Consider the following 23,886-nt stretch of genomic DNA (forward strand, 5'->3'; position numbering starts at 1 on the left):
ACATTATTCATCGTAATTGTTTCAAATTTGGTATTTGAAGTTCGTAATGGATACTACAGTCTAAGACGGAAAATTGTCTGTGCAGGTTCACGTCTTCGTAAGCCCCCACATAGATTTACCTCTCGATATTCGATATTTTGATGATTTTAGTGACATTATTCACCGGAATTGTTGCGAATTTGTATTTGATGTTCGTAATTGGTACTTCATCCTATGACAGAAAATTGTCTTCGCAGGCCCACGTTTTGGTATAGCCCCATATAATATTACCTCCTATATTCGATATTTTGATGATGCGAGTCCACGTCGTCGGCCAGATTTGGTATTTTTAAGATTTTTTTTTTTTTTTTTTTTGCAAACTGACAATTGAGTTTTACCAAAGTTCATCCCGACCGAACTTATAGCTTTTTTTTTTACTTATTTATGCCTAGAATCTCTGGAGCAAGTCTTCTATGACTAGAAGACCCTCTACACGTCATCTGTGACTAAAAGACCTTCAATAGGTCCTCTATGTCTAGAAGTCCTTCAACAGGTCGCCTGTGGCTAAAGGACCTTCAATTGGTCCTCTATGGATAAAAGACTTTCTACAGGTCCTCTATGGATAACAGACGTTTAATAGTTCGTCTATGGCTAGAAGTCCTTCAACAGGTCGTCTGTGGCAAGAAGTCCTTCAATAGGTCGTTATGGATAACATACCTTTAACAGTTCTTCTACAGCTAGAAGTCCTTCAACAGGTCGTCTATGGCTAGAAGTCCTTCAACAGGTCGTCTGTGGCTAAAGGACCTTCAATTGGTCCTCTATGGATAAAAGACGTTCTACAGGTCCTCTATGGATAACAGTTTATGGCTAGAAGACCTTCAACAGATCGTCTATGGCTAGAAGTCCTTCAATAGGTCCTATATGACTAGAAAGAAGACCCTCTACTGGTCATCTATGGATAACAGACCTTTAACAGTTCGTCTATGGCTAGAAGTCCTTCAATAGATCCTATATGACTAGAATGAGGACCCTCTACGGACCCCTGGCTAGAAGACCTTCAACAGGTATTCTATTGAGGTCTTCTATGACGAGAAGGCCGTTTACAGGCCTCCTATGACAAGAAGATATTCAAAAAATGTTCTATGCCTAGAATCTCTTGAACAAGTCTTATGTGACTAGAAGACCCTCTGCAGGTCACCAATGGCTAGAAGACCTTCAATATGTATTCTATGACTAGAATGTCTTCTACACGACTTTTATGACAAGAATACCCTCAATGGGGGTTCTTTTAGTAGGAAACCCTCTGCAGGTCATCTATAGATGGGAGAACTTCTATAGGTATTCTATGGCTAGATGATCTTCTACAGGACTTCTATAAATATGTGGCTTTTATTGGTCTTCTATGGCTAAATGATCTTCTACAGATAGTGGTGGTAGTATTTCCACATTATTTTAAGTTTTTATGCCAAAGAAACTCCCGAAACTCCTTCGGGGACCTGCAACAAAGCACACTGGAGTCAGTTTGCATTCTTTATAACACGATGGTTAAAAATTATTCTCTTAGTGTCCTTCTACGGCTCTATTTGAGGTTAATTTATGTGTATAATTTTAGAATAACACCCAACTTCCCTCATATTCTTTGCGGAACTATAAAACCCTGAACTAGTTTCAATCATCGGTATTATTATGGCTACTTAATTTCACACTATTATATTATTATGATTGTTATTAGCTATTATATAATTTTCTAAATTATTAGCATTGATCGATTCAAATGTTTTTTTTATAAAATTAATGTTTTATTTATGACCGATGGCGAATGTGACGTTTCCGTCGCCTTACGGTTATTTTCATTTCCATTTTATTTCGGTTTTTCTGATTGCACTTCTCAATTTGGCCTAGCGTGACAGGCGAGCGTTTGCTTGCCAAAGACAAATACTATTGCATATTTTTTTTCTCACCATAATAATTCTCGCGTTTAAACTTGACCCGGTAACTTTTAATTGAGATGTCAAAAGTGAAACGAAACGCCAACGAAAACTGTAGACAGTTTTATTCTTTTCGAAGACGGCACAGTGAGACTAAGAAATTGGCGTGCCAATTCCTTTTTATTGGGTTTGATTAATTGAAATTAATGCCTCGGCTCTTGGTTGGGAGACAAAACGCGATAACAGTTTTCTTTGACCCCAAATTATTTTTGCTGCAAAATATAAGTGAGGTTAATTTTGTTTAGAATCATAAGTTAAAAAATTTAGAATTTTTTGTTAACTTAGAACAATGAAAAATGCCCCCAGACCCTTTTGCTTTGTGATCTCACCCCTTTTTTGTTGTGCTCCCATGAATTTGTGTAATTGAATTTCCCCCCAAACTCCTCTTTCTCTCTCCCAATCTCTTGCCTCAATTAATACAGCACGATAATCATACATTCCATGCCATTCAACCTCTAGAAGTTTAATTTTTTGCTATTCACTTGACGCTTAATAAAAATGACAATGCATAGCTTCATTTTCGCTCGATTGTTTGCTTAAACGGATCTTATCTCTGTCATTATTCATCATCTTCCTCGCCGTCTTCTCTCGTCTTTCTAATCACATTTCTTTTGACTATTTCTCATAAAAAGTAGAAAACGAACAACTGGTCGTAGAGTAGCGGCATTGCTATTATTATGCAAATTCACACTTTGCCAAAGTCATCGGACCTGAAATCCACAGCGATCCCCAGGGTCTTACCTTTGCTGTTTGATAACGATCTTTAATGACTCATCCATACATAATTCGGATTACAGTGTGGGGTGGCAAGAGAATAGGCCCTTTTATTAGAAACATGCAAATTCATAATATTTTCCAATTTCTAAACAATACAGATACACATTAAGCCCTACGGAATATTGGTTACACCATTTCTACCAGCTGTGGTTCCAAGAATATGTATAAAAAGTACAAAAAGCTGTAAGTTCGGTCGGGCCAAACTTTAAATATCCTCCACCATTTGGAACGATTTTGGTAATTCTCAAAAACAATAAAATCCGTTAATAGTTCTGTTAAATCTTAAAAATACCGAATATCGAATATCGGGGGGTATCGTTCTATGGAGGCTGTACGATATCGTGAACGTATATAGGTAATTCTCTACCAGGGGTAAAGTACTCAGAAGGAATTCCTGGTTTGGATTTTCAGACAATTCCATTGAAAAATGTGACTAAAACCATAAAAATACCGAATATCGGTGGGTTCCGTTATATTTTTTTACTTGACCTGCCTACAGACAAAATACCGATTTGTGCAAATGTAAGCTTCCTATCCTAATTTATTTTAAATGTAGCGTGATTACAATAGACGGACGGGCTGATTGAATGACTGACTGACTTAACGATTCATCAACGCCCAGACGAAACGGCTGAGGCTAGAATCTTTACATTTTTTGGTGAGGGTCACTCTTGGTCCGAAGAGTTTAGATAAGGCAGGGTTTTTGGAAATTCGTCCTAGAACCGTGCGAAAACTTTTAAAATGTGCTAAATATGGCACTTGAGGAAGCAGTGGAGCCAGAACTCTTAAATTTGAAATGAAGGCACTGAGGGAGTTAATGATAGATTTACCAAAGTTTTTTTTTAGAAATTCACACTATAAGTGTACGAAAAGTACTAAAATGTACTAAATTTGGTACCATTTGGTATCATGTGAACGGTTAGAGCTAATTACTTGAAATATTGAGTAGGAATCAAGTTTGATTAGTAGAGTCGATGTTAGGTAGCCTTGAAAGTGTGTACTCATGTATATGTACGAAAAGTACTAAACGGTACTAAATTTGGATTTGGGTGAACCAATAGAGTTGATATCCTAAAAATTGGAAATAAGATTACTGTCGGAATGTAGGATCGGGATATGTAGGTAGTTTTGGAAATTTGTACTTATATGTGCTAAAATGTACGAAATGAAGTACAATTTGTATTTGGACGAACCAGCAGGGGTGGAATCATAAAATTTGAAATTGGAATAACTATGGGAGTGTAGGATTGGGGTGTGTAGGAAGCTTTGGAAATTTGTGCTCATGTATATTAAATGGTACTAAATTTGATACAACTTGGAATTGTTTAAGAACTGTACTAAATGGTACTGAATTTGCAACAGTTGAACAGAAGTAGCTGAAGCGTTGAAATATTGTATTGGGGATAAAGAGGTGTTTTTTGAAATGTATACTACGAGTTCACGGTAAGTACTAAATAGTACCATATTTGGTACAATTTGGTATTGGGTGAAAAGATAGTGCTTGAAATCTCTAATCTGAAATTAGGGTCGCTGTTCATTTGTAGTTCATGTATTTGTATTATAATTGTACGAAAAGTACGGAATGGTACTATATTTGGTATTGGGTGAAAGGATAGAGCTGCAATCCCGAAATTTAATATTGAGGTCTCTGTTGATATCTGGGATGGAGATATGGAGGTGATTACGGAAACGTATTCTATAATTGTTCGAAACGTACTGAATGGAATTACATTTGGTATTGGGTAAAGAGATAGAGATAGTTATAGAAGTCCTACAAATTAGAATAAATTCCGGGATCCTGTATCAATGTTCCTGTAAGCAATATCACATGGATATGAATATTTCGATACAGCAGCATTTTCCATCCGCATTGGCCGTAATTTTAAATTTTAGTTGCCGTGAGAAGAAAATTTGATTTGAAAATATCGACAATCTTTCGGAGAATTATTCAATAATTTATATCGATTTTTAATCATTACGAACAGTTATTAATATATCCTCCACCCACTGAATTTCACAAAACTTTTTTTTACAAAACCAAATGTCCGGTTCTAACTTGCGTCTGTTTTTAATCTTTAATTTTTATACCCTCAGCCAAAAGGATACAGAGGGTATATATCATTTGATACGGGCATAACGTGACTCATCATAATAACGGTTTTAGACCCAAGGTCTCTTTAGACCAACAACATTTGGGGTCGATCTAGCGATGTTTGTCTGTCTGTCTATCTGCCTGACTGGTGCGCACAATAACTCTATCCGATTTAATCCAACACAGAAAGAGAAAGGATAATCCGATTTTCTCCAACTTTGCCAATCCTAATATTTGCATCAGTACTAGGTCAGGTGCGAAAATGGACAATATTAGTCATCATCATCAAAGGGTCAAAATTTATAATAATTTTAACCCCTATAAAATATAATGTAAGTGTCCGATTATCTTCAAATTACACATTTTTTTTTTTAACCCAAGGTCTGGTGTGAAAATGGAATATATCGGTCCACTCTATCAAGTACCTCAAATTTTGAATATTCATGAAACTCATAAAACACGAAATTAACATCTGATTCGCTTCAGACTTGGCACATCTCAATACTTCTGTCAATACAAGATCTGTAATAAAGATGGTAGAGATCGAACGATTTCTTCTGGTACCTCCACCACAAAGGGTCAAGTTTTGAATAGCTAAAACGATTATAAAATCCGAAATAAGCATCCGGCTGTCATATTTCACACATCCCATTATTACAACTTACACAATATCTACTGTGAAGATGGAATGTATCGGTCCACTCCTTCTCCTTCGGTCCACTCAACAAAGGTACAGTACATCTCAATATTTCCATCAACATTTTCTTCTGGTACCTCCCCACATAGGGTTCAAGTTTGAAGAAAAAAGAAAGCGAAATAAGCACCAAATCTCTTCAAATTTCACACATCCAAGCATTTTTGCTAACACAGGATCTGTTGTGAAGGTTGTATATAACTGCTAATCCCTTCTGGTACCTCACCCACCAAGGGTCACAATTTTCAATTGCGAAACAAGACGGCGATTCTTTACAACTTTCTATATCTAATTATTTCTCTTAACCAGAAATCTGATATGAACATGTAATTTATCGGAATTTATGATTTGGCATAAAAATGGATATAAATGTTCGATTTCCTTCAAATATTGCTCGTCCAATATTTTTATCTGTATTAGATGAAGTATGAAAATGGAATACTTCGATCCGCTATATTTCTTACCTCACGCATATTTCCACATTTTTAAAGAAAATTGCATATATCTCATACAAAGTATAGGAAGTAGTCGATATAGTCCAACACTGGCACGTTTTAAAATTTAAACCAGTTTTAGGCCAGATACGAATTGGTCAATATTTTTGGCCAACTGCTTTGGAAGGCTCGAAAGTTTGAATACACATAACTCAAGGCTGGGGGTATAATACAGTCGGTAAAACCGAAGAGCTAAAAATTTTGGAAGTATTCGCTTAAATGACCCCATACACCATCAATCTGTTTCCGACATTTGACTATCAGAAAATAAGATTTTTTTATAATTTTTATTAGATTTGAGATAAATAAATTTAAAGATCATTGATCCTTACTAACTGCCTCAAAATTTTGTCTTCCGCCTTCTTTTCAACTCACCAATTATACAAAATCCAATTGTGACGTAGGTACGTAGATAAAAATCCCTTTGAAAATCCCCGGACGAGGAGAGACGCCAACAAATTTTATTTAATTACCACCAAACACAATATTTAACTACAACTTAATTGCTTTGATTTTTTTCTCCCTCTTTTTATTTTTATTTAGCTTCCAATTTTCTATTTTTATCGATTCTGATTGATTACACAGACACACACAAAATGCACGTAATTCGACAAAATAAACAACTATTTGTTTTATTTATTTATATGACTTTTCTATTATAATTGTTTTTTCATTAGAATGTAACGTAATTCATTCAAATGCGCCTAACAAATATTGGCGCAAACACACACACACTCACTCACTTACACACACACAGGTAATGAAATGCTCCGGCAATTAAGGAAGAAGGTTATTTTGCGTATTCCTGGAATATCGTCATCTTTAGTGACGAATCTTCAAAACTTATTTGTATTCAAATGCAACGTTTCGGAATCGTTGGCAAGCGGGTGGTTAGGACGACAGAACGTAATCGACAATTTTACCATATATATTTTAATTCATCTTCGACACCCCAACAAACAGACGTTTGGATATGATATTTTTAAGCGCGCACCGCAACGTAGCCGACGCGAACATGCATTCGTACCGTTTCAAAACAAAACTGAAACAAGTTAAAAAATTCCCACCAACATCACCTGTAAAATGAAACAGTCAGCCAGCCAACGAGCTCGTAAGCAAGCAGTTCGGTCATGCAAACTCAATAGCTGCGAACGCAACTACCTGCTCTTCTCATGAATGATTGCCTACTTCGTTGTTTTGTTGCTGGAGAAGAGAAAATAAGATACCAAAAGATCTGTCGCAAGATACAACATTCATTTGTTTGTAGAATCTATCTTGTAGATACAAGAGCACACTAAGAGAAGTTTCAATGAGAGTGCAAAGAGCGAAGTGACTAAGTGCGAATTTAATTTCTTACTTCTCTGACTTAAAAAGACGTTTAAAAGTGTTGACACACAATTGAGAAATAAAAAGCGTTGAATTTGAAACGTCTGAAGGAAATCAATTTTAGAAATAAAATCACATGGTGTCCGTTGGAAGGGCAGTTTATGAAATTCGAAAAAATCAAAATTGTGCAGATTTGTATTTGGTTTGCTGTTACCATTTTCGAAAACAATATATATGTCTGTTCCAGAACTGCCCGAATGTAAAACATTTTACTACAATATCCGATTTTACTTTTATGATATCGAAAAAAATGCAAATATAGTAGATTCTTGGAATTTTTGCTGGTATTGCATTTTTTCGAAAGTTGTGCTGGATTTGTGCCTTTTAATTTTCATCAAAAAAATATGTTTTTCGCTAATTTCAGTAAAAATGTAATTATTGATATGTTATGAATTGGGATGAGTTGTGCACGCCTAGTAAAATGAAAAAAAAAAAAAACAGCAAGTTGCATTATGAGTTTTGCCGACAGATGTATATCCTTAGGCAATGTTCCTTTATTTAGATATATATTTTGACTTGCTTGACTTGTCCATTTCGTATTAGACCTAAGTCATTTTGTATCACACCTGAGTCTGATATAAATATTACAACGTCCTAGATTTGGACTATATTGACTACTTCCCCCACTTTATATGAGATATGTGATAATTTTGTAAAAATTGTAACATTTGTATGAGGTTTTAGACATATGCACTTCATCGAATAATAATAAAAACATTGGGATTTAGAGAAAATTAAAGAACATCAAACATTTATTTCCAATTTTATTCTTAGTCAAAATATTTGCATATGTGAGAAAAATAAATATTGAAAATTGTGACCCTACGTGTGGGGGGAAGGGGACGGTACAGCAAAGGGGCGAGCCGATAGATATTGGCCACACCAGATCTTGCGTTAGTAAAAATATTGAGATATGTGAAATTAAAGAGAAGCTGTTGCTTATTTGGTATTTTATTCAAATTATTCAAAATTTTGACCCTTTGTCAGGGAGGTAGCAGAAGAAGTGTGCCGATATCAATCATCTTCACAACAGGTCTTGTGTTGATAGAAATATTAGGATGTGTCCAGTTTGAAAGGCATCGGGTACTTATTTTGCGTTTTATAATCTTCATAGTTATTAAAACTTATGACTTGTTATCGAGGATGTACCAGAAGTATTGGTCCGTTCCATACTTTCTTCATAAGAGACCTTGCTTTGGTAGAAATATTGAGGTGGGCGATGTTGAAGATAATCGGACACACCTTATAAAGGTTATGATTATTCAAAATGTTGAAATTTTTTGAGAGAGGTACTTGATGGAGTGGATCAATATTGCCTATTGTCGCACCTGACCTAGCACTGATGCAAATATTAGGATTTGCAAAGTTACAGCAAATTCGGATTATCCTTTCTCTTTCTGTGCAGTAAAATATTTTTTGTGGGGGAGGTACAAAAAGGAATAGACCGATATTGCCCATTTCCGAACTCTATCTAAGTTTGACAATAATATTACGATGTACCAAGTTCGGATTAAATCAAATACTCCCTTGAAGAGTTGTCGTGCGCACCAACAAGCCAACCATCCATACAGCCCGACTGACAGCCCTCAATCGACTCGAAATGCCTTGACATGTATTTGATCCAAAGAGAGTCTTTAATTCGATTAGATAGGCCGTAATAAACGATATATACCCTCTGTAGCCAAAATATATTCTGATTTTTTCTCTCTCAGTTACTGTATTATAAATTTCTATGACGAGTTCTGCCATCCTGGCTAAAGGGCTCTCAGATCGTATTTCATAAGAGTGATAATTCGCAGAATGATACTTTTTAAATTGTGTTGTTTGTTTGTTTTTTGACTTCCTGGTAATAGTAATATCATAGAGAATAAAACAGACGAAATTACCTCGAGATGACGCTTTGTCGTTCGACCTACTAATCGAAGAACTAATCAAAACACCAATTGGCTATTACAAAAGCATCTTTGACAGGCCTACTTCGAGAAGGTTTTTAATACGTGGTAGGTTGATGTTCGAAACAATTACTTGCTTTCCAAACTAAATATCGTGGGCCGTGTTTTTTATTTGAATATGAATCACTCTGTTGTCTTGCAGCTGTTTTGACAGTTTGAAGTGACGTCTCTATTCAGTTTCGAATGAATATGTACACTCCAGAACACTTGTGCAAATCCTCTATACTCTATTCAGATGTAATTCGTTTTATTCTATTTTAAATTCAAATTATTTCATTTGCAAATCGTTCTCTATTTAGATTTAGATTTTTTATTCCCAATTAATTTTAATTTGATAATTTGTGAATTCTAGACAAATAATTTTTTTCTGCATAGGATATAATAATTCCAATTGAATATGGAGTGACCAGAATTTTAAATGGAATTTTACGAACTACAATTAAATTCGAAATATTTCAATTGAAATTTGAAAATAATGTTTGTAATTCCTTAATATCTAATGAAATTGGAAGTATTTTATTTTCATTGACAAATTACAACCAGTAAGGAAAAGTGAAAAGTCGGGCGGGCCGTCTATATGATACCCTACACCACCATGCTTATTTAGTAGAGCTCCCGTAACAAAAATGTATTTAAAGTAGATCATACCACCTGTCAACATTTGGCTTTAGAGCAGTTGTAATTTGGTTTCAGAGGGAACTAATGTATGGGAGGCATATTCAATTCTGAATTGATTTTCACTAAATTTGACGGAGACATTTTTATCTTTTATAATATTTTTATAGAGTGCATGATATCACTTCGAGAAGGATTATATTAAAAAATATACATCGGAGCGGAGTTCCAACAAATGGAAACGTACGTCACGAAATTCAATCCATTTGGGCTAATATTAGCCATTATTTGCACAATAAACCTGAAATCGAATTCAGGATATATATGGGAGCTATATCCTGAATTCGATTTCAGGTTTAGCAGATGTCGATAAAATTTGACAAAGGTATTTTCGAGCTCTATAAGATATTTGGTACCAAATATCAGTGTTGTCGAATGTATATTACGAATGTGAGGCACTTAAAGACCAAATCGGATGAAACATATATATGGGAGCTAAAGCAATATCTGAACCGATTTTTACTAAATTTGATGTACTTGCTTCTAGACTGAATTCGGTCAGATATGCCGGATGTGTCATTTGGATGATATTGGCAGTACACAATTAACCCGAAATCGGTTGAAGATACATATGGTAGCTATATCCAAATCTGAACCGATCTTGATACAATTTGACTGAGGTATTTCTAGGCTGTATCTGATATCTGGTACCATAGATCATTCTTGTGGAATGCATATTACGAATATGAGGGACTTAAACACCATATCGGATGAAACATATATGTATATAGAAGCTATATCTGAAGCGATCTTCTCTAATTTGATGTATTTGCTTCTAGACTGAATTCGATCGGATGTGCCAAACTTCAGGTCATTTGGAAATTGGTTGAAGATATTTACGGGAGCTATACCTAAATTTGAACCGATTCTCACCAATTTCAATAGGATTCGTCCTTGGGCCAAACAAATAAATAAATGCGACCTGCATTTTTTTTCACAAGAATACATAGATCGATTGACAGCGGATTGACATGCATAAATCGGCACAGAAAGTGATTCTATGAAGATCCTCAAAAAGTAACTATGAATCTATCTCGCTTCCTTTTCCATGTTACAAACAAATGCACAAAGACACAATACCCCTACCACTATGTGGTAAATATTTCTAAATATATCTACGTTTCTGAAAGTACAAATGAAATGTTATCAGAACATCAATTTCATTTCTAACCAGTAAAGAAAGTCTTGAAGTCAGGCAGGGCCGACTTTATGATACCCTACACCACTTTGCTAATTTAGTAGAGCTCCGCATAACAATTAAAAGTTTTTGTGGGAGAATTCAATCATACACGCTATGATTATAATTATAATTTAGAGTTAAAAGGACTAAATATGCCGAATAATTTGTATCTTTTAAATTCGGACTTGTATTGCCCATTTGGTGCACAACTAATCCAAATCGGAACCGATCTCGATAAAATTTGGCTAAGATATTTCTGAGCTGTATTTGATATATTTCCCTGAATATCGTTGTTACGGAGTGCATATTACGACTGTGGGTAACAAATATAACAAATCGGATGAACAGTATATATGGGAGCTATAGCTATATCTGAACCGATCTTTACCAAATTTGACATACTAGCTTCTAGACTCAATTCGGTCGTAAGTGCCAAATTTCATAACATTTGGGCAAATATTAGACGTTTGGTGCACCATAAAAAGTAAATCGGACGAAGTTATATATGGGAGTAATATGGGAGAACCGATCTCGATAAAATTTAGCATAGGTATTTCTGAGCTGTATTTGATATATTTCCCTAAATATTGTTGTTACAGAGTGCATATTACGGCTGTGGAGGACAAACATAACAAATCGGGTGAACATATCCGAACCGATTTCAATCAAATTTGACATACTTATTTTCAGACCTAATTTGGTTGTATGTGAAAAATCCCATACTATTTGGGCTGATATTACACGTTTGGTGCACAATAAAAGGCAAATCGGACGAAGATATATATGGGAGCTATATATAAATTTTGACCGATTACCTCCAATTTCAATAGTGTTCGTCCTTGGACCAAACAAATGATTTGTGCAAAATTTCATCCGGATAGGGCAATAAATGTGAACTGAACTTTGTTTACAAAAATACATGGGCAGACGGACGGACGGACATGCATAAATCGACTCAGAATGTGATTCTATGCAGATCATCAAAAGGAACTATGGGTCCATCTCGTTTCCTTTTGCCTGTTACAAACAAATGCACAAAGACATAATACCCTGACCACTTTGTGGTGTAGTGTATAAAAATCGCCTAATTGACAACACTGGTTCGTGGCAACAGTAAAGAAAAACAAAACGGAAACTCTCCCAATTCATTGTGAGAGTTGTTTTTTTGACTCTCGCTTCTTCCTTAACCTTTTTATTTTGAAATCGCTCATTATTCTACACTTTGTGGGTTTCATGATTGTTGTTTTCAGTTTCATTCTTTATTTCTGACTTCATTATTGTTTGTTATTTTATTTTGCTCTTACCTATATTGTTTATCAATTTACCTTAGCCAGGTTGATTGGATGGATGGTTGGTTGCGTGAGTACGTGTTTGTGCCGGCAATATGTGTGTGTGTGGGAGAATATTTGTATATTCCAAAAACGTCAGTTATTTTTAGCTAGGGATAAGGAGCGTACAATTTATACCTATATGACTACTACGGTTACCGTGTGTATGGGAATTGTAATGTTTTGGTTTTTTTTTCGTTCTTAACTCAACTCGATTAAGGGCTAACGAACGAACGACCACAAGAAGCGATACGGGGGAAGCCAAGAACTCCATATCCACAAAACGCAGAAAGAAAAAAAAAAGAAGCCTCTGACCGTTAAATGTAAAACTGCTGGGTATGTTTTGTACATAAGTGTGCGTTTAAACGGAAACAAATGTCACGCAGTCGTCAAATTTGTTTCTTCATTCTTTGCCGGCAAAACCAACATAGCTTCTTGAGCCGGCAGCTACTGTCATGTGAGCGAGTGAGTGACTGACATACATATATATGTATGTATTATCATTATTATGCACAAATGTCTGAGGACGCCTTGGCGCGATCTGCATAATATACTCGTTTAAAGTTCACCAGTCTTCCGAAGATTATATGTATGCCGGTCGCTATGCAAGTCGAGTGCATTAGATATTCATAAAACTCGTTAAACAATGCAGTAACAACAACAACCAAGTGATAGCTCAATGTTTGCGTATTGGTACAGGAGATAACATGAACAAACAAGTTATTAACGTGTGTAATGAGATTTTCAGATAGCAGAATGTGTTATTTAAATTTATATACAATTTAAATTTGTGTTGTAGAATTTTTTAAGAAAATTATACAAAAAACGCTATTTATGTTATTATTGTAGATTTTTGTCGAGAATGTTGGGAGAGCACTTTGTATTTAAATACTTTGCTTTAAATTCTTTCAAGGAATCAGTCGATATGGCCGACACTTGTATATCCTCAGCTAATGTTAGATTATTTAAATATATATTGACTTCTGTTTTGTTTATTCAAATTATTGACTCTCTATGGAATACGTTCCAACCAAATCGTCCAATACTGTCCATTTCGTATCGGACCTAACTAAAAACGATATAAATATTGCGACGTGCCACTTCTGCCACATCTCACTTATATGAGATATGTGATAATTTTTAGAAAATGTTAAAATGTACCTGATGTATCAGAGGTAGTCGATCGAAGTATTTCATTTTTTCCATGTTTTTAAAAGATCTTATATTGATGGAAATATTGAGATGTACCAAGTCTGAACGGAATCGAATGTTAAAATTGTTATTATACTGTTTACAAGCGTACAAAAGCATTTTAGCATCAGAATAAATGCCGAATATTATCGCGGAAAATTTCTGGAGGGTATATTAATCCCTTGTGCACGCAAACGTTTTAGCCGCAGACCTAGGACATTCCAAATAGGACTCAGCAAAATCGCACTCAGCACGCGCCGGAGTATTTTGGAAAGCAAGGTTGTCACTAAAAAATTCCAAAGTTTCGATCACCTCAGCAAGCGCTTCGCGGGAATGGGCCACAATACTGCAGAGCAACATTCGGGCAGCGTTTGACGGTTTTATTTGCCGTTTGAAGACCATAATTCGTGCCAAAGGTGACCAATTCGAAAAAATCGAAACTTATTCAAGAATTTTATGCTATTTTCCACATGAAAAAATGATACCGTTTGACTTTGTTGCAATTTTTTATCTCATCCAGTATATCAGTCTACAAGGGCTATAATCGTGGATTTTTTAAATATATTTTTTCAAGGACTTTAACATCTAAATCTTTCAAGAAGGGAGCTATAATCTTGGATTTTTATACCCTACACCACATAGTGGTAAGGGTATTATGTCTTTGTGCATTTGTTTGTAACATGGAGAAGGAAACGAGATAGACACATAGTTACTTTTGAGAACCTTCATAGAATCACTTTTTGAGTCGATTTATGCATGTCAGTCCGTCTGTCCGTCCGTCCGTCCGTCCGTCCGTCCGTCCGTCCGTCTGTCCATGTATTCTTGTGAACAAAATGCAGGTCGCATTTATTATCCGATTGAGATGAAATTTTGCAACCAACATTTGTTTGGCCCAAGGACGAACCCTATTGAAATTGGAGATAATCGGATCAAATTTAGATATAGCTCACATATATATCTTCATCCGATTTCGGGTTAAATGTGCACCAAATGTCCACTATCAGTCCAAATTACCTGAATTTTGGCACACCCAACCGAGTTCGGCCTAGAAGCAAGTATATCAAATTTGGAGAAAATCGGTTCAGATATAGCTATAGCTCCCATATATATCTTTCATCCGATTTGATCTTTAAGTCCCTCACATTCCTACTATGCACTCCACAACCGTGATATTTGGTACCAGGTATTAAATGGAGCACAGAAATAGCTGTTTTAAATTTTATCGAAATCGGTTCAGATTTGGATATAGCTTCCATATATATCTTCATCCGATTTCGGGTTAATTGCCCACCAAATGGCCAATATCAGCCCAAATGGCCCGAATTTTGGCACATGTGACCGATATTAGCCTTAAAGCAAATACAACAAATTTGGAGAAAATCGGTTCAGAAACAGCTATAGCTCCCATATATATGTTTTATCCGATTTGGTGTTTAAGCCTCTCACATTCGTAATATGCACTCCACAAGAATGATATTTGGTACCAGATAAAAGATACAGCCCAGAAATAGCTGTTTGTAATTTTATCGAAATCGGTTCAGATTTGGATATAGCTCCCATATATATCTTCATCCGATTTTGGGTTAATTGTGCACCAAATGGCCGATATAAGTCCAAATGGACTGAATTTTAGTACATCGGACCAAATTCAGCCTAGAAGCAAGTATGTAAAATTTAGTGAAAATCGGTTCAGATGTAGATATAGCAACCATATATATGTTTCATCCGATTTAGTTGTTTAATCCCTTACATTCGGGTATGTGTAGGGTATCATATAGTCGGCCCCGCCCGACTTTTGAGCTTTCCTTACTGGTTAAACATGTTTTTAAGGACTTAAAGATCTATTAACGTAAATTTTGAAATAAATTTTCAAGATGAAAGAGAGCTGGAATCGAGGATATAAATCGGGATTTTGAAATATAACTTTTTAGCACTTAAATATAAATATACATTTTTTCAAGCATTGTAAGAGCTATAATCGTGGACTTTTAAATCATTTTTCAAGGACTTTTCAAGGACCATAGTCGAGTTTATTCCAGACCGTTCACCCCATTTCTCATTAATTCTTAAATAAGTCTTTAATAAATTTAAAACAGTAGCGAAACATCATCACTTAGCATTATCGCAAATGACATACGTGACTTGAGATGAAATTTGTCCATTCCACCTGAACGCACATACAAAGCGACAAAGATGAGAAGCGAAATTAGTCGAAATGAATGAATTTGTACATTGACCTGAATGATTAAACCTGAATTTGACAACGTACACATATTCGGACGAAGAAAGATTGAGAGAAAAAAATTAATTTGATAATAACTCGTATTGAAATTAACCAAACGTATTGTCGTTCTAATAATAATTTGGAAATGTTTCGAATTTAGAATGTGGGAATAATGTTTTAGAGGAACTTGTTTGTCAATTGAAAACGTTTGGTTTCCTTAGATTCCACTGAGAAAAAGGTTAGTAAAAATGTAAAAATTTAAGATTTCATGTAGTCCTTAGATATGTAGGCAATAGGGAATTCAATAAATTTATATTTTAGAAATTTACAAAACAATGTTTACAAAAATATGATAACAAAAACAAAATCTAAACAAGACTTACCTTTTATTTGTGGTGTTCTTTATTATTTTTATCTGAAAATATACAAATATAGAAAAAAAATTAAAATTAGAAAAATTAATTTAGGCTATTATGAAGATGACTGATTTGGGTTTTAATCTTAATCTCCAGAATCTATCGTGATGTATAAAAACTTATGCCATTTGGATTTATATTTCTAAGAAAAATACAATGAAGAAGTTATAGATAAATTCTTTATACACCAGAGGTAAGATTTGTTCATTTTCACTTAGGAGCGAAACTTGCCCACGAGCAGAATTGCTCAAAAGTTGGGAGTTTTTTACGGAGTCTACTCTTCACTAGTTTTTTTGTGTGGGGAGGACTCCTGATTATACAGGGTGAGATAAAAAAACTGCAACAAAGTCAAAAGCCATAATTTTTACATTTTTCTAAATTTTATTGAACGAAAGCAAAAAATATCGGAAATAACATCAAATTTTAGAATAAGTTTAGATTTGTTCGAATTGGTCGCCTTTGGCACGAATTATAGCCTTCAAACGGCCAATGAAACCGTCACACGCTGCCCGAATGTTGCTCTGCGGTATTTTGGTCAATTCCCGGCGAAACGCTTGCTTGAGGTAATCGACACTTTGGTATTTTTAGTGCCAACCTTGCCTTTCAAAATACTCCAGACAACAACATACTCCAACGGATTGGTATTCGAAGATTTTCGTGGCCATTGTGCGCTGGTATTGATGGAAATATTGAGATGTGTCAAGCCAGAATGGAATCAGATTTTAATTTGGCGTTATTTTAAGCTTATTGGTTTTTTTTTTTAAATTTTGACCCTTTGTAAGGGAGGAGTGGACCGATTTATCCCATTTTCACAGTAGATCTTGAGTTAGTAGAAATTATGGGATGTGTAAAATATGAAGAGAAACGGATGCTTATTTCGGATTTTATAGTCGTTTTTGTTATTCAAAACTTTGACCTTTGTGGGGAAGGTACCAGAAGAAATTATCCGATCTCTACCATCTTTATAACAGATCTTGTGTTGATAGAAATATTCAGATGTGCCAAGTCTAAATGGAATCGGATATTAATTATACGTTTTATGAGCTTAATGGATATTCAACATTTCGACTTTTTGTGGGGGCGCTACCAGAAGGAGTGGGCCGATGTATGCCATCTTGGCACCAGACCTTAGGTTAATAACATTATTGGGATGTGTGAAATTTGAAGACAATCGGGCTCGTACATCACATTTTATAAGAGTTGTAATAATTCAACATTTTGACCTTTTGTGGGGTGGTACCTGGTGGAGAGGACCGATATTGTCCATTTTCGCACCTGACCTATCACTGATGAAAATTTTAGAATTCGCAAAGTTGGAGCAATGTCGAATTATCCTTTCTGTTTCTGTGCCTTAAAATAATTTTTTTTTAATTTCGTCCTTTTGCGAGGGTGGTACCAGAAGTAGTGGATCTATACTGTCTATTTCCCAACTGGATCTAAGTTTGCCAATAATAGTACGATGTACGAAGTTAGGACCAAATCGGATACTCCCTTCGAGAGTTAGCGTGTGCACCAGCCAGCAGACAGACAGACGGACGGAGGAACATCGCGAGATCGACTCTAAATGTCCTGAAACGGATTTGGTCCAAAGGGACGTAGGGCCCAAAAATCGTTATTTTGATTGTCTTAAAAATTCTGACAACCCGATATTTTTGTTAACACAATATTTAGTGTGAAGATGGGATATATCGGTCTACTGCTTCTGGTACCACTCACACAACGGGTCAAAATTTTTAATAAACATGAAGCTCGAAACGAGCATACAATTCCCTTAAAATTTCACACACCCCTTTATTTCCACTAAAACAAGACCTGGTGTGAAGATGGAATATATAGAACAACTCCTTCTGACCCCCCACAAAGGGTCAAAATTTTGAATAATATTATCTCTCATAAAATGCGAAATAAGTGTCCGATTGTCTTCAAATTTCACAAATCCCAATATTTTTGTTAACACGAGATCTGGTGTAAAGATGGGATATATCAATATACTCCTTCTGGTGCCTCCCCCACAATGGGTCAACATTTTGAATAGCCATGAAACTCGTAAAACGTCGAATAAAAATCGGATTCCTTTGACATTCGTCAATACAAGATCTGTTGGGAAGATGGTAGATACCGGCCAACCCCTTCTGGTACCTCTCCTACAGAGCATCATAATTTTTTTAACCAAAACAATAATAAAAAGTGAACTGAGCATCCAATGCTCTTAAAATTAAACACATCCCAATGTTTCTACTAAAAAAAAATTGATTTGAAGATGGAACCGACAACGGTTCAAAATTTGGAATAACCCAAACTCTTATAAAAAGCGAAATAAGCATCCGAGTCATTCTACGCTTGACACATTCCAAAATTTACAATAACACCAGATCTGGTGTGAAGATGGAATATATCAGTTTACTCCGTGTGTTACCTTCCCCAAGAGGTTCTGTTAAAGCATGTGAAACAAGTCAGCGATTTTTTTTTAATTTTTTTCTCTTAACTACAGGTCTGAGGAGAATGTGGAATTTATAGGCCCATTTCTTCTGGCACCTCCCTGACAAGAGGTCAATATTTTAAAAAATTTGAATTGCATTGTATTATTCTCGTCCGACAACTGTTACATAAGCATTTTGGTGAGAATTTTCCAGAAAAAGGGTTATTCGTGATGGATTTCAGGCCCGTAGCCCGACATCAAGCAAGTGGACGAAAGAAAACAGCAACATCAGCAGAAATGGTTCAAAAAGTAAAGAAGCGACTTGATCGAAACCCGAGTCGCAGTGGCCTAAAAATGGCTCCTGAGCTGAAGATATCGCAATATTCCATTTGGCAAACATTGAAAAATGAGTTTGGGGTAAAGCCATTGAAATTCCATAAAGTGCAAGAACTTACACCGCAACAGAAAGACAATAGAAAATAGACTCAAAAGAGCTAAAGAGTTGCTTCACTTGGTCGAAAGTGGTGAACTGCCGAATTTGGTTTTCTCCGTCTCCGATGAGAAAACATTCGTTTTCCAGCAGTTTGTAAACAAACAAAATGATTGTGTTTACTTGCCAAAGAGGTCAGCTGAAAATGTGCACCTTCGGTTGGCCACCAGAGCTCAAGCGCCAGCCATGGTGATGGTGTAGGCCGCCATAACAACCTCTCCGCTCGTATTAATCGAACGTGGTATCAGAATAAATGCCAAATATTATCGCGAAAATATTTTGGCCGCAGACCTTGGACGTTCCAACAGGACTCAGCACGCGCCACCCAAGAATGGTTACAAAATGAGGTTCCTCGCTTCATTTCCAGCGCACAATGGCCACCAAAATCTGATACCAATCCATTGGACTATTGTGTCTGGAGTATTTTGGAAAGCAAGGTTGGCACTAAAAAATACCAAAGTGTCGATCACTTCAAGCAAGCGCTTCGCCGGGAATGGGTCAAAATACCGCAGAGCAACATTCGGGCAGCATGTGACGGTTTCATTGGCCGTTTGAAGACCATAATTAGAGCCAAGGGCGACCAATTCGAACAAATTGAAACTTATTCTAAAATTTGATGTTATTTCCGACATTTTTGCTTTCATTCAATAAAATTAAAAAAATCTAAAAACTATGGCATTTTCTTTTATCTCACCCTGTATTTGCCCCCTAAACATTAAGATCATCAAAGTTGTTCGCACCTAATTTTAAGATTAAATATTATAGGACAATCTAAGCTGTAAAGTAATCCAAAAGGTCGAATTGAACCCAGATTTAATAGTCGATAAATAAAACCAATGACTGTAACCGAATCAGGCAGATTTTGACCCAAAATCATTCGACTGGAACAAGCGTGAAATACGACCATCACATAAAACGGACGTTATTCCCATTCGATTTATTGCGCAAAACTAACAGAAATGTCTTCAACCCCCCATAATCGTTCGCCAGAATGAACCCGAGGACAATGGCTATTGTTGTGTTGTGTGGTTTACAAAGAAATTCTGTGGAAAACCAAAAACAGACATTTATTTCAATTTTTAATGGAAATACAAAGGATTTATTCTTCTCGGCTTTTGTTTGTGTGCTGTTTATTGTTCAATTCCTTTTGGTGTTCTCCTTCTTTGGAGGCTTTTTATGTGTCTTCTCGTCTGAAAATATGGGCTACCATTGTGTGTTTCGAGTGTCAGAAGAATATTCTAAAATTTCCTGTTGCTGGTCGTCTTCCCAACTTCTCAATGGCAGCGGCTTAGTCATTTGCTTCGTTCACTGAAATGATGAATGACAACAGCGATCGGTCTGTGTGAGTGTGTGTGTGAGGGGGTGTAATTAGATCCAGGTAGAATTTTTTAGGAGCATTAACCACATAATGTGTTATTTGCTTTACCTTTGAACTGTATTTAGGTTTAAATTAGAGCAGTTTGTTTGTTTGTTTTATCGGCTAGGGAACTGAATCGAAACAGAAATTCGATACGTAATTTAGGGTAATCTAAGGTAAACATTTCTTAAAATATTTATTGTAAATAAAATCACATTTAAATGGAGGAAGTGTTTGCATACGATCGGGATTCTTTTAATTTTACAGTTTCGAACATAGTTTATATTTAAAGAAATGCATCTCAAGGTCTGGGAACGACAAAGCAATAGACCATTTGTAGAAAGAAGATATCCTAACAACATTCTATCCTTAGATGTCCTTCCATATGTGGATAACAGATCTTCAGAAGGTTCCATTTCACATAAAGTTGTTCAAAAGGATGTACCGAAGACTAGCAAATGGTATTCTATGGACAGAGCGAGGTCTTTCTAAAAGACCCCTGTTTACACAAGACGGCAAGAGATCCTATGTTTTTAGAAAACCCTTAAAAACTCTAATGTGAATATAAGACCTACACGAAAGATCCTCCATGGATAGAAGAACTTCAACTGATTGTTTATAGATAGAAAAACTTAAATCGCAATAGATAGATAATGAAGAAATGAAGATCACTTAATGGTCCTCTGAAAGACTTCTAAAGATCCTCTATGGAGAAAAAATTTTCAAGATCCCTATATGTATGGATAACTTTGTTAAGGTCATCTACTGATAAATGGAGGGATTTTAAAAGATACATGGCAGAAACCCAGGGGTGGAAATCTTGTTGATTTTTTTATGTCATAGGGACTGTACAGATCCTCCACACATAGGAAACCTCTGGAGGAGAGTTATAGATAGATGGCATTATTGAGTTATTTTAGAGAGACTTGTGGAGGTCAAATACATACAGGGTGACATAAAAAAAAACTGCAACAAAGTCAAACGCCATAATTTTATTATACCCTCCACCATACTATGGAGGGTATATTAACTTTGTCATTCCGTTTGTAACTCCTCGAAATACTCATGTCAGACCTAACAAAGTAAATATTTAGTACTGTCCGTCTGTCTGTTTATTGGTATTTGAAGTTCGAAACGGACACTACAGGCTAAGACAGAAAATTGTCTGTGCAGGTCCACGTCTTATATAATATAATATTCGATATTTTGATGATTCTAGCGACATTATTAACCGGAATTGTTTAAAATTTGGTATTTTAAGTTCGTAATGAATTCTACAGCCTATGACAGAAAATTGTCTGTGCAGGTCCACGTCTTCATATAGCCCCCATATAACAGTACCTCCCAATATTCGGTATTTTGATGATTTTAGCGTCATTATTGACCAGAATTGTTTCAAATTACGTATTTAAAGTTCGTAATGGGAACTTCAGTCTGTGACAGAAAATTCTCTATGCAGGTCCAAGTCTTCGTATAGGCCCCATATATCAGTACCTCCCTATATTCGGTATTTTGACGATTTTAGGTACAATACTCACCGAAATTGTTTGAGATGTCGTATTTGAAGTTCGTAATGAATGCTACAGCCTGTGACAGAAAATTGTCTATGTTGGTCCAGGTCTTCGCACAGCTCCGATAAAACGGTACCTCCCTATATACGATATTTTGAGGATCTTAGCTACATTATTGACCGTTTAATTCAAGTTTCGAATTTGAATATGGTAATGGCTTATGACAAACAATGCATATGTAGGTCGACGTCGTATATACTCCAATATACTATCTTCGGTATTTTTAAAATTAAAACAAAATTTTTTAAGGATTTTATTTTTTGAAAATTTCCAAATTCGTTCCAAATGCTTGAGGTGATCGACACTTTGGTATTTTTTAGTGCCAAACTTGCTTTCCAAAATACTCCAGACACAATAGTCCAACGGATTGGTATCCGGAGATTTTGGTGGCCATCATGCGCTGGAAATGAAGCGAGGAACCTCATTTTGTAACCATTCTTGGGTGGCGCGTGCTGAGTGCGATGGTGCTGAGTCCTGTTGGAATGTCCAAGCCAAAATATTTGCGTGTCCAAGGCTTTAGTAAACCCTCCAAAATATTTTCGCGATAATATTCGGCATTTATTCTGATGCCACGATCGATTAATACGAGCGGAGAGCGACCATCGGCTGTTATGGCGGCCCACACCATCACCATGGCCGACGCTTGAGTTCTGGTGGCCAACCGAAGGTGCACATTTTCTGCTGACATCTTTGGCAAGAAAACGCGTCAATTTTGTTTGTTTACAAAATCTGCTGGACAACGAATGTTTTCTCATCGGAGAATATCAAATTCTAAATTCGGCAGTTCATCACTTTCAGCCAAGCGAAGCAACTCTTTAGCTCTTTTGAGTCCATTTTCTTTCTTTTGCGGTGTAAGTTCTTGCACTTTTTGGACACTGGAATTTCAAAGTCTTTACCCCGAGCATATTTTTCAATACTTGCCGAATGGAATGTTGCAATATGTTCAGCTCACGAGCCATTTTTCGGTCACTGCGACGCGGATTTCGATTAAGTCGTGGCTTCTTTACTTTTCGAACCATTTCTGCTGATGTTGCTGTTTTCTTCCGTCCACTTCCTTGACGTCGGGCTACGCTACCAGTATCGCGGTAATGAGCGATGGTACGAGACACAAAAAACATTTATTCACATTTAAATGCTGGAGTGCTCTAACTATAGCCACTTGTGGCTTTCCAGTCAAATATAAATAAATTACACTATCACGCTTGAATTCCATCACGAAGAACTTTTTTTTCTTTCTGGAAAACTCTTACCAAAATGCTTTTGTACACTTGTAAAGAATATAATGAGCGGTCACTGGAATAATTGTAACAGCTGTCGGACGATTGGCTTAGAAATTGCGAGAGGCATACCTCACATATATAAGTTCCCTCTGATTCCAAACTATAAAGGTGAGAATACATAAAACGCTTTATTACCTACGCTCCGTTCTTATTATACCCTACACCACATAGTGGTAAGGGTATTATGTCTTTGTGCATTTGTTTGTAACATGGAGAAGGAAGCGAGATAGACCCATAGTTACTTTGAGGATCTCCATAGAATCACTTTCTGAGTTGATTTATGAATGTCAGTCCGTCTGTCCATGTATTTTTATAAACAAAATGCAGGTGGCATTTATTATCCGATTGAGATGAAATTTTCCAAACAATATTTGTTTGGCCCAAGGACGAACC

The 23,886-nt window shown here is 36.0% G+C and overlaps 1 protein-coding gene across 4 annotated transcripts in view; it reads right to left on the reverse strand.

Annotated features, from left to right (window-relative positions):
• LOC109613417 (uncharacterized) overlaps positions 1-23,886 on the reverse strand; it is a 60,463-nt gene that overhangs the window by 16,535 nt on the left and 20,042 nt on the right. Inside the window, exon 2 of one of the 4 annotated variants that reach the window (XM_059123098.1) lies at positions 16,344-16,375. The gene's annotated coding sequence lies outside the window, so the exon portion shown is untranslated. The other 3 variants (XM_059123100.1, XM_059123101.1, XM_059123099.1) reach the window with 3 other exon arrangements.

The sequence above is a fragment of the Musca domestica genome, unplaced genomic scaffold, assembly GCF_030504385.1.
Source record: "Musca domestica strain aabys unplaced genomic scaffold, Musca_domestica.polishedcontigs.V.1.1 220, whole genome shotgun sequence".
NCBI classification, from domain to species: domain Eukaryota; kingdom Metazoa; phylum Arthropoda; class Insecta; order Diptera; family Muscidae; genus Musca; species Musca domestica.